The following is a 14,110-nucleotide window of genomic DNA, read 5'->3' as shown; positions in this document are numbered from 1 at the left end:
TACTCTCCGACAGGCTTGCCAGCTTGGCCCTCCTGCCTTGATGTAAGGGTGTGTGAACAACGTCCCTCACTGTGTCGTGGTATGCCACTCCCTGCCCTGCAGGGCCTGAGTCTATGGCCACATGCTGCCGAAACCTGCACACCAGGGGTTAACTTAAAGTTCAGGAGGGTGCTTTGCTTCCTAATTAGCAAAGGCAGGGTTTTGTGAAATTACTGGCAGATTGACTGTCTCACTACTTTTCATTCATTGCTGGCTTCTAATTATTCTAAAATTATTTCTTAATTGGATTCTGCCCTCTATCAAATGTTTGAAAAGTGATGGGGCCCAGGAACCAACTTAGGAGAGAAGCCAGACAATGCATGAACCCTCAGACGTGGGCGTGTCTCCACGAGAGGCTATTTCCTTTGAAGGTTGGGTTTAGGCTTGCTGTTCCAGCCCCTGAGGGAGGCGCCATCTTAACAGGCTCTTAGTGGGATGGGACACTGTCCACCAGGAGCAGATCTCCCCAGGAGACTTCCAGCCTGAGCCACTGCCCTCCCTTATGAAGGGGTAAATAGAGCAGGCAGCACGTGCCCTTTTTCTTACCCGTGGCTCCTCTCCTCAGTCCTCAGTAAGGCCCCCTGCTCCCATCAGACTTGCTCTTGGTCCCTTATAACCCAAATCCTGTTCTTGCTGGTGAACCAAAAGTAGTTCTTGTAAACGCTCATCTCTACTCATGAATGAAAATCTCTTATTTCCCTTTTACAGAAATGTGAGTTATCACTTTCACAACATGCAACACATATCTCAAAAAATTGTAGCCATGGTCCATACTTTTGAGAATTTATTCCAAGGAGATGTTCACAAATGCAGAAAAAGGTTAAGCTCAAAGACGGTGTGACAGTTTTTTGTGAATCCCAGAGAAGATCACGCTCTTAAACTAATCCATTACCGTAGGTGTGGGGCCTTTTGAATGCATTCAATTTAATTGAGGAGCCTTGACTGGCTCGCTTGATTAGCTCGCTTTACGGCCTTTGATGGGCTATACCAGTGAGGCCTGACCCAGGCTGGGTCTCCACCCTCCTGCTGGGGTCTTTTATAACCTGAGAACTGGAAACAGAAACACACAGAGGAAGACACTGCCATTTTTACCCTGCCATGTGAGAGAGAACTCAAGGATTGTTAGTGGCCGAAACTGAAATAACAAAGCTCCCGAGAAGCTAAACCCACTGAGCAGCTCAATGCTGAAGGGACAAGCCCTGCCACGTGCTTGATCACCCACAGTTGAGCTTGAAGAGAAAGCTGCCTGGAGGCAGGGACCAGCAGCTATCTTACCTTGCAGAAGTCTGCTAGCCACTGAACTTTGGTGAGAAAGCATCTCTGATGTTGCCTTGATTTGGACAATTTTGCAGCCTCCGACCTGTAAGCTTTTACTCCTAATAAATTCCCTTTACAAAAGCCTACCCATTTTTGGTATTTTGAATCGGCAGCCTTTGTGGACCAAGACAGATGACCATGACAACCAAAGTAAGAGTGAGAAATTGTACCTAAATACACAGCTGAAGAGAAATAATTGAATGAAAATGGTATATCCATTTATGCTGCAGTGAAAATGTATAGCTATTGTTTTAGTTTATTGGCTGCTGTTTTAATTTTCTAAATGCTGCTGAGAGCAATATAACACAAATGGGTTGGCTTTTACAGCGGAAATTTATTAGTTTAAAAGTTTAAGGTTGTGAGGCTATGAAAGTGTCCAAATCAAGGCTTCATCAGGCAATACTTTTCTCCCTGAAAAAACTGTGGCAGGCACAAAGGCGACATCTGCTTGTCTCAGCCTTTTCCTTCAGGCTGTTTCTTCCTGATTTGTGACTGTTGGTGTCAGGTTTCTGGTTCCTGGGGACTTTGCTCTCAGCTTCTAGTTTCTTCTCTATCTCTGCAGCTTTTTTCTGTGTCTGCCACTTCTTATTCCTCCATTTATAAAGGACTCTGGGAAGATGATCAAGAACCACCTTGGGTAATACCCTACTAAATTCTCTCGTCAAGATGAAGGTCCCTTAGCAGAACCTACTCAAAAGGTCCCACCTACAAGAGGTTCTTACGCACAGGAATGGATTGGCTTTAAGATTAGGATTTTCTGGGGTCACAAAAGACTCAAACCTTCACCAAGTTATCTGCTCCCAATATACAAAGGAGGAACAGACAAAAGATAAATGCTTCCATTGCTCCAGGGAGAATCTGGTAGGAAAACAAAGGTCACAGGTCCCAAACAGTTCTGAAAACCTGCAGAGAATATCCTGTTAGATTTCAAAGCCTGAGAGTCATCTGTAGAACCATGGTTTCTTCTCCTCGGAGCCAACTAAGTGGCAGTCCCACTCTTTCCGAAAGCTTTCCCAGAGGCCATCTTCCTGGCTAAAACCTCATCAAGCATCTGGGTGGGCACCAAACTCTAGGCCCCACCCTATAAGCACATTGGGATATCAGCCACACTCTTACCAATCTCTGGGGCACAGACTTAACCCCCTTAACACAGTAGGGTGGAGGCCAAACTCTCCCCAATTTCCTGAGAATGTGCCCCACCCCCTCTGAAGCATGGGAAGGCTGCACTCTTCCTGGACAATGGGGCAGAAGACCCACCCCCTCCCAGTGCTGAGGCAGACTTACCCTTTTCACACACATGGGTGGGGTCCCTCTCAGTCTGAAAAAATGTCTTCAGTCCAGCCCTCAGCTTCTACAGTTCTGCCCTTGGAGACATTTTCCCTTCAATCTCTCCCTTTTCTGTCCCTTCCAGTCCAAGATGCAGTGGTCTCACACAGATCTTGCAAAAAGCTTGCTAGTTTTACATGCAGTTCTCAGGGGTTCCAACCGTCAGACAATAGGACTTTTCATAAATCCTTCCTGGATAACTGCATCTCCATTCCTGACTTACACTGAAATGAATGGCTGGTTCAAATTTCAGTTATGTCCTCACATGGGGCATATTTTCCAGAAGCTCAAAATTTCCCAAACCAGCAATTTCTGGTTTCTTTGTGCCCAGGAGTTGAGTTCTCAGTTTATCTATTTCCTTTCACATTTTACTATAAGCTGAAATGAGAAACCAGGCTGCAATTTCCACATTGAGTTTGGAAATCTCCTCAGCTAAATATCTAAGCTTGTCACCGTCAAATTCTGCCTTCCATCCAAAATCAGAAAGCAATTTTGCCAAATTCTATGCCACTTTAAAACAAGGATCACCTTCCTTTCAGTTTGCAATGACACATTCATTTCTAAGGCCTCATCAGAAGTAAACTTAGGCCCCATATTCCTATCAACAGTCTCTTCAAACCAATCTAGGCCTTTTCTATTAAGCATCTCACAATTCATCCCTCACATCCAATCAATAAGCCATTTCCACATTTTTGGTATTTGCATAGCAGTATGCATCTCATTATCCTGCCATCAATTCTTTTTTTTTAATATTTTTTAAAAATTTCTCTCCCCGCCACGCCCCACCCCCCCCCCCCCCCCCGCCATTGTCTGCTCTCTGTGTCCATTTACTGTGTGTTCTTCTGTTATCTGCTTGCATTCTTGTCAGTGGCACTGGGAAATTGTGTTTCTTTTTGTTGCATCATCTTGCTGCGTCAGCTTTCTGTGTGTGCTGCACCACTCCTGAACAGGCTGTACTTTCCCCCCCCTGGGTGGCTCTCCTTGAGGGGCACACTCCTTGTGTGTGGAGCTACCCTACATGAGGGACACCCCTGCATGGCATGGCACTCCTTGTGTGCATCAGCACTGTGTGTGGGCCAGCTCACCACACGGGTCAGGAGGCCCTGGGTTTGAACCCTGGACCTTCTATGTGGTAGGTGGATGTTCTATCAGTTGAGCCAAATCCGCTTCCATCAATTCTTATTTTAGTTTGCTAAATGGTGCTGGGAGCAATATACCAGAAATGGGTTGGCTTTTACATGGGAATTTATTAAGTTAAACGTTTACAGTTCTGAGGTCATGAAAGTGACCAAATCAAGGCTCCATCAGGCAATGCTTTTCTTCCCAAGGATTGGATGCTGGTGATCCCAGACCCCTGCCATGTGGCAAGGCACAATGGCGGCTCTGCCAGTCTCTGCCCTCTCCCGCAGGCTCACTTTCTCCCTGAGCTGTAGCTGTTGGTGATCGGGCTCGTGGTGTCTGCTCTTCTCTCCCCTCCCCTCCAGGCCTCACTTCAGCTCCATGCTACTCCATCTGCAGCTTTTCTCTCTCCCAGATTTGTTGATTTCAACATCTGGAGGCTCCTCTCTGTCTCTTCAGCTTTTCTCTGTGTCTGTGGCATTTTATTCCTCCATTTTTAAAGGGCTCCAGAAATAGGATTAAGACCCCCTTGGATAATGCTCTATTGAAGCGATCTAATAAAAAGGCAGGTCCCTTAAATGAATCTAATAAAGAAGTCCCTTCGACAATAGGTTTCCATGCATAGGAATGGATTGGCTTTAAGAATAAGATTTTCTGAGGTCAACAAAAAACTCAAACCAGCGCAGCTGCTATGACAAATACCTCACAATGGGTTGGCTTAAATAAGGGGAATTTATTGGTTCATGGTTTTCAGGCTTAGAGGTTTTCAAAATCAAAGTGTCTGTAAGGTAATGCTTTCTTCCCAAAGATTACAGTGTCCCGGGCTTGGCTGCCAGTGACCCTGGAGTTCCTTGCCTTCTCCATCACGTGGCAGTGCACGTGGCAATGTCCCCCGCCTGTCTCTTCCAGATTCCATTGACTTTCAACTTTTTGCTTCTCCATGTGGTTTTCTTTTTATAAAGCCTCCAGTAATAGGATTAAGACCCAACTTCATCTAGTTGGGCAAAACCTTAACTAAAAATAGTATCTTAAAAGGATCTGTTTACAATGGGCTTACACCCACAGGAATAGATTAAGAACATAATTTTTTTCTGGGGTGTATAATTCAAACTACCACTGTTACACAGAAATATTAATAACATGGAAAAGTAATTTAAATAAATGAAAAAGAGGCATAAAACTTACAGGTATAGTGATTACATATATGTAAATCAGAGAAAAATCATCATTGGAAAGACATTGGAGAAACTATTCAACTTCATTAGCTATCAAAAATGCTATATTAATTAACAATGAAAAACATGTTTTTCCCCCAACCAAACTGGGTTTAGAAAATCAAACTTTTTAATTCTGTGGAGGTCCAGGCGGAAAAGTTTTCTAACTTGCTCTTTGTAGGAGTGGGAATTAATATAATTTTTCTGGAAATCTGCTTAACTAGAAATAGCTAACACATTACCATTTTTTAAATTTTTGAGCAAAAATTTCCATTTCCATTAACATATACTAAGGAAATAATCACAGTTTTGAATAAAGGTTAAGGCTAACAGAAGGATATTTAGTATAGCATGATTAATAACAGAAAAATATATATAAGCAACAAAAATGTTAATAGGAAATATACAATTACTTAACGTGCACAATCATGAAATTATGTACTATACAGTAATTAAAATGTTTTTAAGAATATATTTTCTGGGAAACAGACTTGGCCCAGTGGTTAGGGCATCAGTCTACCACATGGGAGGTCCGCGGTTCAAACCCCGGGCCTCCTTGACCCGTGTGGAGCTGGCCCATGCGCAGTGCTGTTGCGCGCAAGGAGTGCCCTGCCACGCAGGGGTGTCCCCCGGGTAGGGGAGCCCCACGTGCAAGGAGTGTGCCCCTAAGGAGAGCCGCCCAGTGTGAAAGAAAGAGCAGCCTGCCCAGGAATGGCGCCGCCCACACTTCCCATGCTGCTGACAACAACAGAAGCGGACCAAGAAACAAGACGTAGCAAATAGACACAGAGAACAGACAACCGGGGAGTGGGGGGGGGATTAAATAAATAAATAAATCTTTTAAAAAAAAAAAGAATATATTTTCTACTTTGAGAGCACATTGGCAATTTTAAACAAATAGAACCACTAAACGTATTTTTAAAGAAATATACCAAGAGTTTATATTAATTATCTTTGGTTATAAGAATGTATGAGGTTGATGTTTAATACTTATTTTCTTAATCCATACGTAATTGTAAATTAAAAGATATATTACATATACAACATGAATGATTTAATAATTGTTTTAAAAAGAAAAATTGAAAAGCATCACCAAGAACATATAGCTCTGTGTGTGTGTGGCAGGAAGGCGTCCAGCATTCCTGAAGTCATCATGTAGTCAGCTGAATTTTCCTGACTTTACTGGATAGTCACCTCATCCTCCACACACCACCACACATAGAGATTACTATTTTAGTAGTTAAATCACAGGTGCTTCACTAGGGGAAAGGATTTGCAGGCAGGAATGGCAGAAATATTTGCTGGTGTGTAAACCAGTGAGAAGCAATATTCAGTTCGCACATGCTAGTGAAGCAGGGAGTGAGTGGAAGGCCTCTGTGGATCAAGGTGGGACAGTGTCAGGACATGTGGCCTGTGGGAAGATGCAGAGGTACTGCCAAGAGGGTTGTTTGCCCATTGTGCACAAAAACCAATACTGAGTTACCAGGATTTTGACAAGAGGTTATTGTGTGGTTGGCCAGCAAGGAGACGAGAGGCTAGCCTTCAGGTCAGGATCCCAGAACAAAACAGATGCTGCAGATGGTGGGTTTAAGGGAGTGGTTAGTGATGGGGTGAGATGACATAGACCAAGCCAGACTGGGGAGCTGAGAGTTAAACGCTCTGCTGCTAATAAGCTTGGTTCTAAAATGGAGGCCTAGCATGCTCTGTGACTAGAACTAGAACTCATTCAGAAACAGTAACTTTTCTCAACTAAATCCTCTTCCAGCTCATTTTTAAGGAGAATGAGAATAGTATCTGTATTAGTCAGGGTTCTCTAGGGAAACAGAATCAACAGGAGGTATCTGTCAACAGTATGCAATTTTATAAGAGCCTCTCCCATGACTGTGGGGATGCACAAGTCCAGGTCATGCAGGCAGGCTGCCAACCAGGGGCTCTGATGAAAGTCCAGTGAAGGTCCTTGATGAGTTTCCAGGAGACATTGGCTGTCCAAAGATGAGCTTGGAAATTCTCTCTGAATGCTGAAATCACTTCCCTTATAAGGCATTCAATTGATTAGATAAAGCATTACTCATTGCTGACAACAATCTCCCTGATTGATATAAACGTAATCAGCTATCTATACAGTAAAGTCTCTAGTGACTAAAGTTCATGAATGTCCTTGTAATACAATTAGCCCTGTGCTTATTTGACCAAACAACGGGCACAGTTACCTGTTGACACACTAGCCTAACCATCACAGTATCCTACAAAACAGTGGTTTTTAAATGCTTTGGTCTCAGGTTCACTTTCAGCTCTTTAAATTATTGATAACACCTAAGAGCTTTTGTCTATGAGGGTTATCTCTTGATATTTACTCCCTTAGAAATTTCAACAGATATTTTAAGATATTAATTATTCATTTTAAATAATAATATTGATAATAATATACATTGCAAGTTTCATAAATATAGACTATATTTTTTTAAGAAAAAAGAGTGAGAAAACTGGCATTGTTTCACATTTTTTGCCAATCTACTTATTCTTCATGCAACTTGTTGCAGTATCGTATGCCATGGAGCCTCTATAAAACTCTACTGTGCAGTTGGGTGAAGATGCCAGTGGAAAAGTAAATAAAAACTCTTTGTAATTATCATGGAAATGGTTTTGAACTCACAGACCATTGAAAAAGTGTTGGGCACCCCAAAGGGTTCCTAGAGCATACTTTGATAACCATTGCTATAGAGAGTGACAGAGCTAGAAAAATAGATTGATGCGACGCCACTCAGGAAGGGCCAATCTTCACTCCATTGGGTATGTTATGCCATTCTTAGTGAATTCTGCCTCCCTCCCTCCCATTCACTTGGGAATCAGTGATAGTTCTGGAAAATGAACAGCACCTTTCAGGTGAACAAGAAATGCTAAAAAAGAAAACAAATCAGATTTTATATATACAGATTCTATAAACATGCATAGGATTCTACTCTCCAAAATGTGAACACAGAGTAAATGCTTCAGAAGTGACCCAGATTTCAGCTCAAAATCAATGGAAGCCATAAACAGTGGAACTAAGACAACTCTAAAACTAACTAACTACATAACTTGATGACCTATAAATGGTCGGTGACAGTATCAGTTGCACCACAGGGTGTTGGGGCTTTGCTGGGAGGTTTGGAGGGTCAGATTGCATCTCAGGTAGTTGGTATCACTGCAGAAATCCAGGGAGCCCCCACCGTCTGGTAGACCTACTGCACAGCCTACCTTGCATTTCCCCTCAGTCAGGAAGGCAGAGGCAGCAGTCTTGTAAACACGGCTTTCCTAATACGAAGAGGAGCAGACAGCATTTGTGGAAAACCACACTATGAAACAGAATCGCCAAAATCAATGAGGATTTTAACACTTATTCATTCATTCATTCATTCATCCATTCAACAAATACCTATCAATCAACTATCACGTGCCAATATAATATAGAGCAATTTTTAACCATTCTCCTATGATGAACATTCAGGGAGTTTTAAATTTTATTGGTTATTATAATTCTTGCTACAATTAACATCTTTGTAAAAAGAAGATGTTTACTTAAAATAGTAAATACTAAATAGTAAACATTATTGAATCTATCAGGCATTGTTTCAAATAATTTATGGACATATTCTTATTTAAGTCTCATATCATCCTTTAGGGTTGATGTTCTTAACATTTGTGCATATTTTGTTAATATATCTGCAAGGATCATTTTCAGAAGTGGAATGTTCAAGTGAAAAGGTTGTAAACTTATATTGGATAATATGTCCTCAAGATATTTATATAAAATTACACTTTAATTTACACAAATTTACACATCTGTCAATAATAGGTGAGAGTTCCAATATTTGAATTACCTGATGATACCAAATCAATATCAATGTTCTTCTTATTTTTCTCATTTGGTCAGGAAAAAGTATCTCACACTGGTTCGAATCAGAGAAATACATGTAAATACTTTCAAATATTTATTGGTCATTTATGTTTTTTACGTGTAAGTTGCCTTTTCACAGTCACTACCAGTATTTCTATTGACTTGATTTTATCTTTTCATTGATAAAGAGGCAATCCATATATACTGTGAATACTAATTCTTTGTTCATCACATGAATTGCCAATATTTTCTCCCAGGATGTCACAACATGATTTATTTGATATCTTCCATAATACCAGAGATTTTAAAATATTTATGAAGTCAAATCTTGTAATCCTTCTCCTTAAAGGCTTCTGTCTGAGGTCTGTTTTAAGCTTAGAGGTTTGAGATTGTGGATAATATTAATTTTATTTTTACATCTACACTTTCCTTTATTTAAAAAATGTTAGTATTATTTTATAGTTGTGAAAATGCATATGTAAAATAGCCTCATGCTCAAATTAGATAGAGACAAAATTATCGACCCTCCGTATGGAATGAGGCTCAGTTCTTTTTTGTCAGAACTGATGTGTCAGGCATCCATTGGACTTGTCTTCAATAATTCATCCACGGTTCTCAAAAAACCCTTTTGGTTGAACATTGCAAGAGTGGTTGGTGTGTCCATCACAGCATTACAAATTAGAGAATGTTCTCTTCAGCGGGTTTCTGTTTATATAATTATCCTTTCTCTATATGGTTTCTAGGAGGGAAGTCAGGGCTTCACTCCCCTTGGGGAGACCTTGATCTTGTCTTTAAGAAGGCAAAGTGGGAAAGGGGCAAAAGTGTACATGTCCTTCTTTTCCTTCTACAAGGTGAACGTGTGCTGGGGTTGGGCCACAGGCAAAGGAAAGGGGGACCAAGTCTATGAACAAATTCTTCAAACCTTCCTCCACGCTAGATCTAAATCAAAGGCATTGAATATAAGTGTATTAGTTTGCCAGGGCTTCTATAACAAATATCACTCATTGGGTTGACTTCAACAATAAAAATTTACTGGCTCATGTTTTTAAAGGCCAGAAGTCCAAAATTAAAATCAATGTGCCCTCAAGGCCATGCTTTCTTCCCAGAGGCTGTAGCTTGCTACAGTCCTTGTGGTTTCTTGGCTTGCATCTTTGTCTCCTCTCACATGCCGCTCTGTCTTTTATTGTGTCTGTTCTACTGATTTCCACTGATTTCTGGCCTCTGGCTCCTCTGGCTTGTCTGAACTTCCTCTCTTAAAAAGGCTTCCAGTCCTAAGGATTAAGTCTTACTCTCATTCACTTTTGCTCTACCTAAATAGGATCTTAGAAGATCTTCTTCACAAATGTGTCCACTCCTTAAATAATAATAAAACTTCAAAGGTCCTATTTACAAATGGGCTCACACCTCCAGGAACACTGAATAAGATAAGGAATATATATTCTGTTGAGGTACATGATTCAATCAATCTACCCCAGAAAGTTCCTGCAGGCTCCATGCACAGTGCTGTCCCGAGCCCTGCAGAGAAAGACCATTCCTGAGCCTCCACAGACATAGGTTATTTGGGAACCAAGCATCCTTTGGAGGCTATGGAATCATGGCCAATATTTTTCTATTAAAACAAACAGAGTGTAAACTACAACATAAACTATAACCCATGCAGTGTAGCAATGCTGCAAAATGTACTCATCAAATGCAATGAATATACCACACTAATGAAAGTAGTTGTTGATGTGGGAGGAGTGGGGGGTGTGGGGAGTGGGGTATATGGGAACCTCTTATATTTTTGATGTAACATTTTGTGTGATCTATGTATCTTTAAAACAAAGATAGGGAAACGGACTTTGGCCCAGTGGTTAGGGCATCCGTCTACCACATAGGAGGTCCGCGGTTCAAGCCCCGGGCCTCCTTGACCCGTGTGGAGCTGGCCATGCGCAGTGCTGATGCGCGCAAGGAGTGCCGTGCCACGCAAGGGTGTCCCCCGCGTGGGGGGAGCCCCACGCGCAAGGAGTGCGCCCGTGAGGAAAAGCCGCCCAGCGTGAAAAGAAAGTGCAGCCTGCCCAGGAATGGCGCCGCCCACACTTCCCATGCCAGAGTTCAGCAAACAGACACCAAGAACAGACAACCGGGGGAGGGGGGGAGATTAAATAAATAAATAAATAAATCTTTTAAAAAAACCCAAAAAAACAAAAACAAAGATAATAAAAACAAACAAACAAAAACACGTATTTTTATTATGGACTCTCCTTATCCTTACTGAAGCTACACTGCACGTCTCCATCCATTGCCTGGAATTTATGAGACACTGCTGCACTTTCTCATTTTGGCCCAGACCCCTCTCCAGTTCGAGGAGCTCAGTGCCCTTCCTAATTTAGGAGATCTCATTGTGTAGCCTGTCGATAAATGTATCACTGTAGAGAAAATTCAAAGCAACACAAGCTGTTCCACCAAATGAAGCTCTATTCTCAGAGGGCTTGCAGCATCAGCCAGGCATTCAGAAAGACAATGAGATTTGGGATAAATGGAAGTAATTTACTTCCAAGAGATTTCCATCAACTGTAGTTGGGTTAGAGGAAACTTTGCCCAAGCTATTTCTTTCAGCTTGAGGCCTAGAATTTTTATCATCTTGTTTACCTAGTGAGTGAGGGTATCCTGGAACTGGAATAAAACACATAACAAAGAAGTCACCCAAACTGAAACCTGAACTGTGGATTTGGACTGAAAAAGGGCAGTAGAAATAAAGGACCAGAGAACACAAAATGAGTCAGGGGGCTTATTTGTGGAAAGACTGAATGGTGTTCTTCACCACTCAGTAGCATTTATACTTACCATACTTACCGCTTCACTTTTTTTTCATTTTAAACTTTATTATAAAATGATTTTAGATTTATACAATAGTTGTAAACATAATACAGAGAGTACCTTTCTGTACTTCACTCACTTTCCCTTGTGCTAGGATCTCACATAATCAGACTACTGTTATCAAAACTAATAAATTAATGTCCGTATAACTCTATCAACTAAACTCCAGACTTTATTCAGATTTCACCAGTTTTCACACACACACACCATATTTTTTCCCCATACCATGACACAATTCAGGACAACATGTTGCATTTACCATTGTGTCTCCAAAGTCTCCTTCAATCTGTGACCATTTCCCAGTGAGTTTTTCCTTGCTTCTTTTGTGTGTGTGACCTTGCCACTTTTGAAGAGTCCCTCAGTTTGAATCTGTAAGATATTTTCTCAAGAATAGACAGTATGCCTTTCTCACCTCTTCATATTAAGGGGTAAATGCTATCAACACGACTTATAATTAGTGATGCTAATCTTGAACATTTGGTAAATGTGCTATTTTCCAGATTTCTCTACAGTAAAGTAATTATGTTTCCTTTTCTATATTCTATTTCAGTGATTCTCAACAAGGGGTAGTTTTGCTCCCCAGGGGATATTTGGTAAATTCTGGCGACATTTTTACTGTCACAGATTAAGAGGTGATATTAATATCTAGTGGGTATAAGATAGGGATGCTGGCAAGCACCTGGCATTGCACAGCGCTCCCCAACAAAGACTCATCCAGCCTGAAATCTCAACAGTGCTGAGCTTAGGAAAACCTACTCTATTCACTAGAAGCAGTTTACTAAGTCCAGCCTCCACTCAAGGAGAAGGGCATTCAGCTCTGTCTTCAAGGAGTAGTATCAAAGAATTTGTGGACATATGTTAAAACCAGCAAAGTAATAACGTGTTTTGAAGGAGACACATTGAGAATATGCAAATTCCTCTTTCTCCCTAAAGTTCCACCCACTTCATCAGTGTATTTGCCTGGAGCAATTATTATCGCAGAGTTCTAATGGCGGTTTTCTATTTCACTCATTGCATCTACATTTATTTCTGTCTTGCATTTTTAATTAGATTTTCATGTAGCCATAATTTTAAGGATAAGGAAGTGGATTTATTTCCTTCATCATTATTGGAATTGGCCTAATAAGTATATGTTCCTGCTCTACTTACTTTTACCTTTAATTACTTATTCAGTCATCAATTTATTAAATAAATGCTTACTGAGTGCTTACTATATTCCATGCAGAATATAGTGCTTACTATATTCTATGCCCTGAAGATATGGCAGAGAATGAGATAAACATAATTCTTGCTCCTGGGAAACCTACACTCTTGAATGAAGGAAGACAGTCAATGAAAAAGTGAAAATGCCAGAAAAATGTTTTAAAAGGGGGCCAATAGTATATTAATTGAAGAGAAAGTGAAATCAGAGGAATTTAACTCCATTTGTTTCTGCTTTCAGCTGCAGATGATTGACCTCTATCCAAGCTGGAACAGGAAAAAAATGTAATTGACAACAGAACCACCAGATAGTTATAGAACTAGGAGGGAATTAGGCTTCTGAATGAGTTCGTGAAGTCATGGGAGGGGGAGAGTGGAATGCAAGTGGGTACAGGACCATCGAGAATTTCTGTGGAGTCTCAGCCCTTCCATGGCACCACCACCTGTGGTCTGTCACAGGCTGTCCAATTTATCAAAACACAATCAGGAAAATGAAAACGCAATACAATCGGCTTGAAGGGACTACATTGGTTGGTTTTATTGTGAGGAAAAAAAAAAAACCATGAAGACAGGACATGAGAGCAAGAATAAAATATTTGAAAAGTGGGTATCATGTCAGTCAAAATTCCACAGGGAACATTATTCAACCCAGATGGTCCAAATAGCGTGGTTTTAATGACGGGACTGCATACAGGGGTATGAACAGGATTAAGGGAACAAATGAGGGATGGTGACCCCATGGAGCAGCACAACAGAGAGAAGCAGAAGGGGCTCAAGGAAGAAAAGGTGCTGTGAGGAGCCAGCGAGGGTTGAGTGCGTGGTGGATAGCCGTAGCCGGCAGCACTAGTCTGGAAGCAGTCGGTGTCCAAGATGCAGCACCGAGGCGGGGGTGAAGGGTGAAGAACACTCAGGGCGCTTCCTCCCCTCCAGCCTCTGAAGGCTGCTGCTGATGGTTGAGTGCAACGGGAAGCCAGCCACGAGGAGCCCAGAAGAGGCAGGCCTTGGGTCTCAAACACCAAGATCAAAGCAGGTAGAGAAGGGGTGGCAGTTTGATATTATTTATGAATCCCAAAAAGAGAGAAAGATTATGTTTGTAAACTGGTCTGTTCCTCAGGGTGTGATATCCTTTGACTGTATTAAATTCAAAGGTTTTAAGTGT

This window comes from Dasypus novemcinctus, chromosome 7 (genome assembly GCF_030445035.2).
Source record: "Dasypus novemcinctus isolate mDasNov1 chromosome 7, mDasNov1.1.hap2, whole genome shotgun sequence".
Lineage (NCBI taxonomy): Eukaryota > Metazoa > Chordata > Mammalia > Cingulata > Dasypodidae > Dasypus > Dasypus novemcinctus.
Note: the sequence above shows the minus strand (reverse complement) of the source record.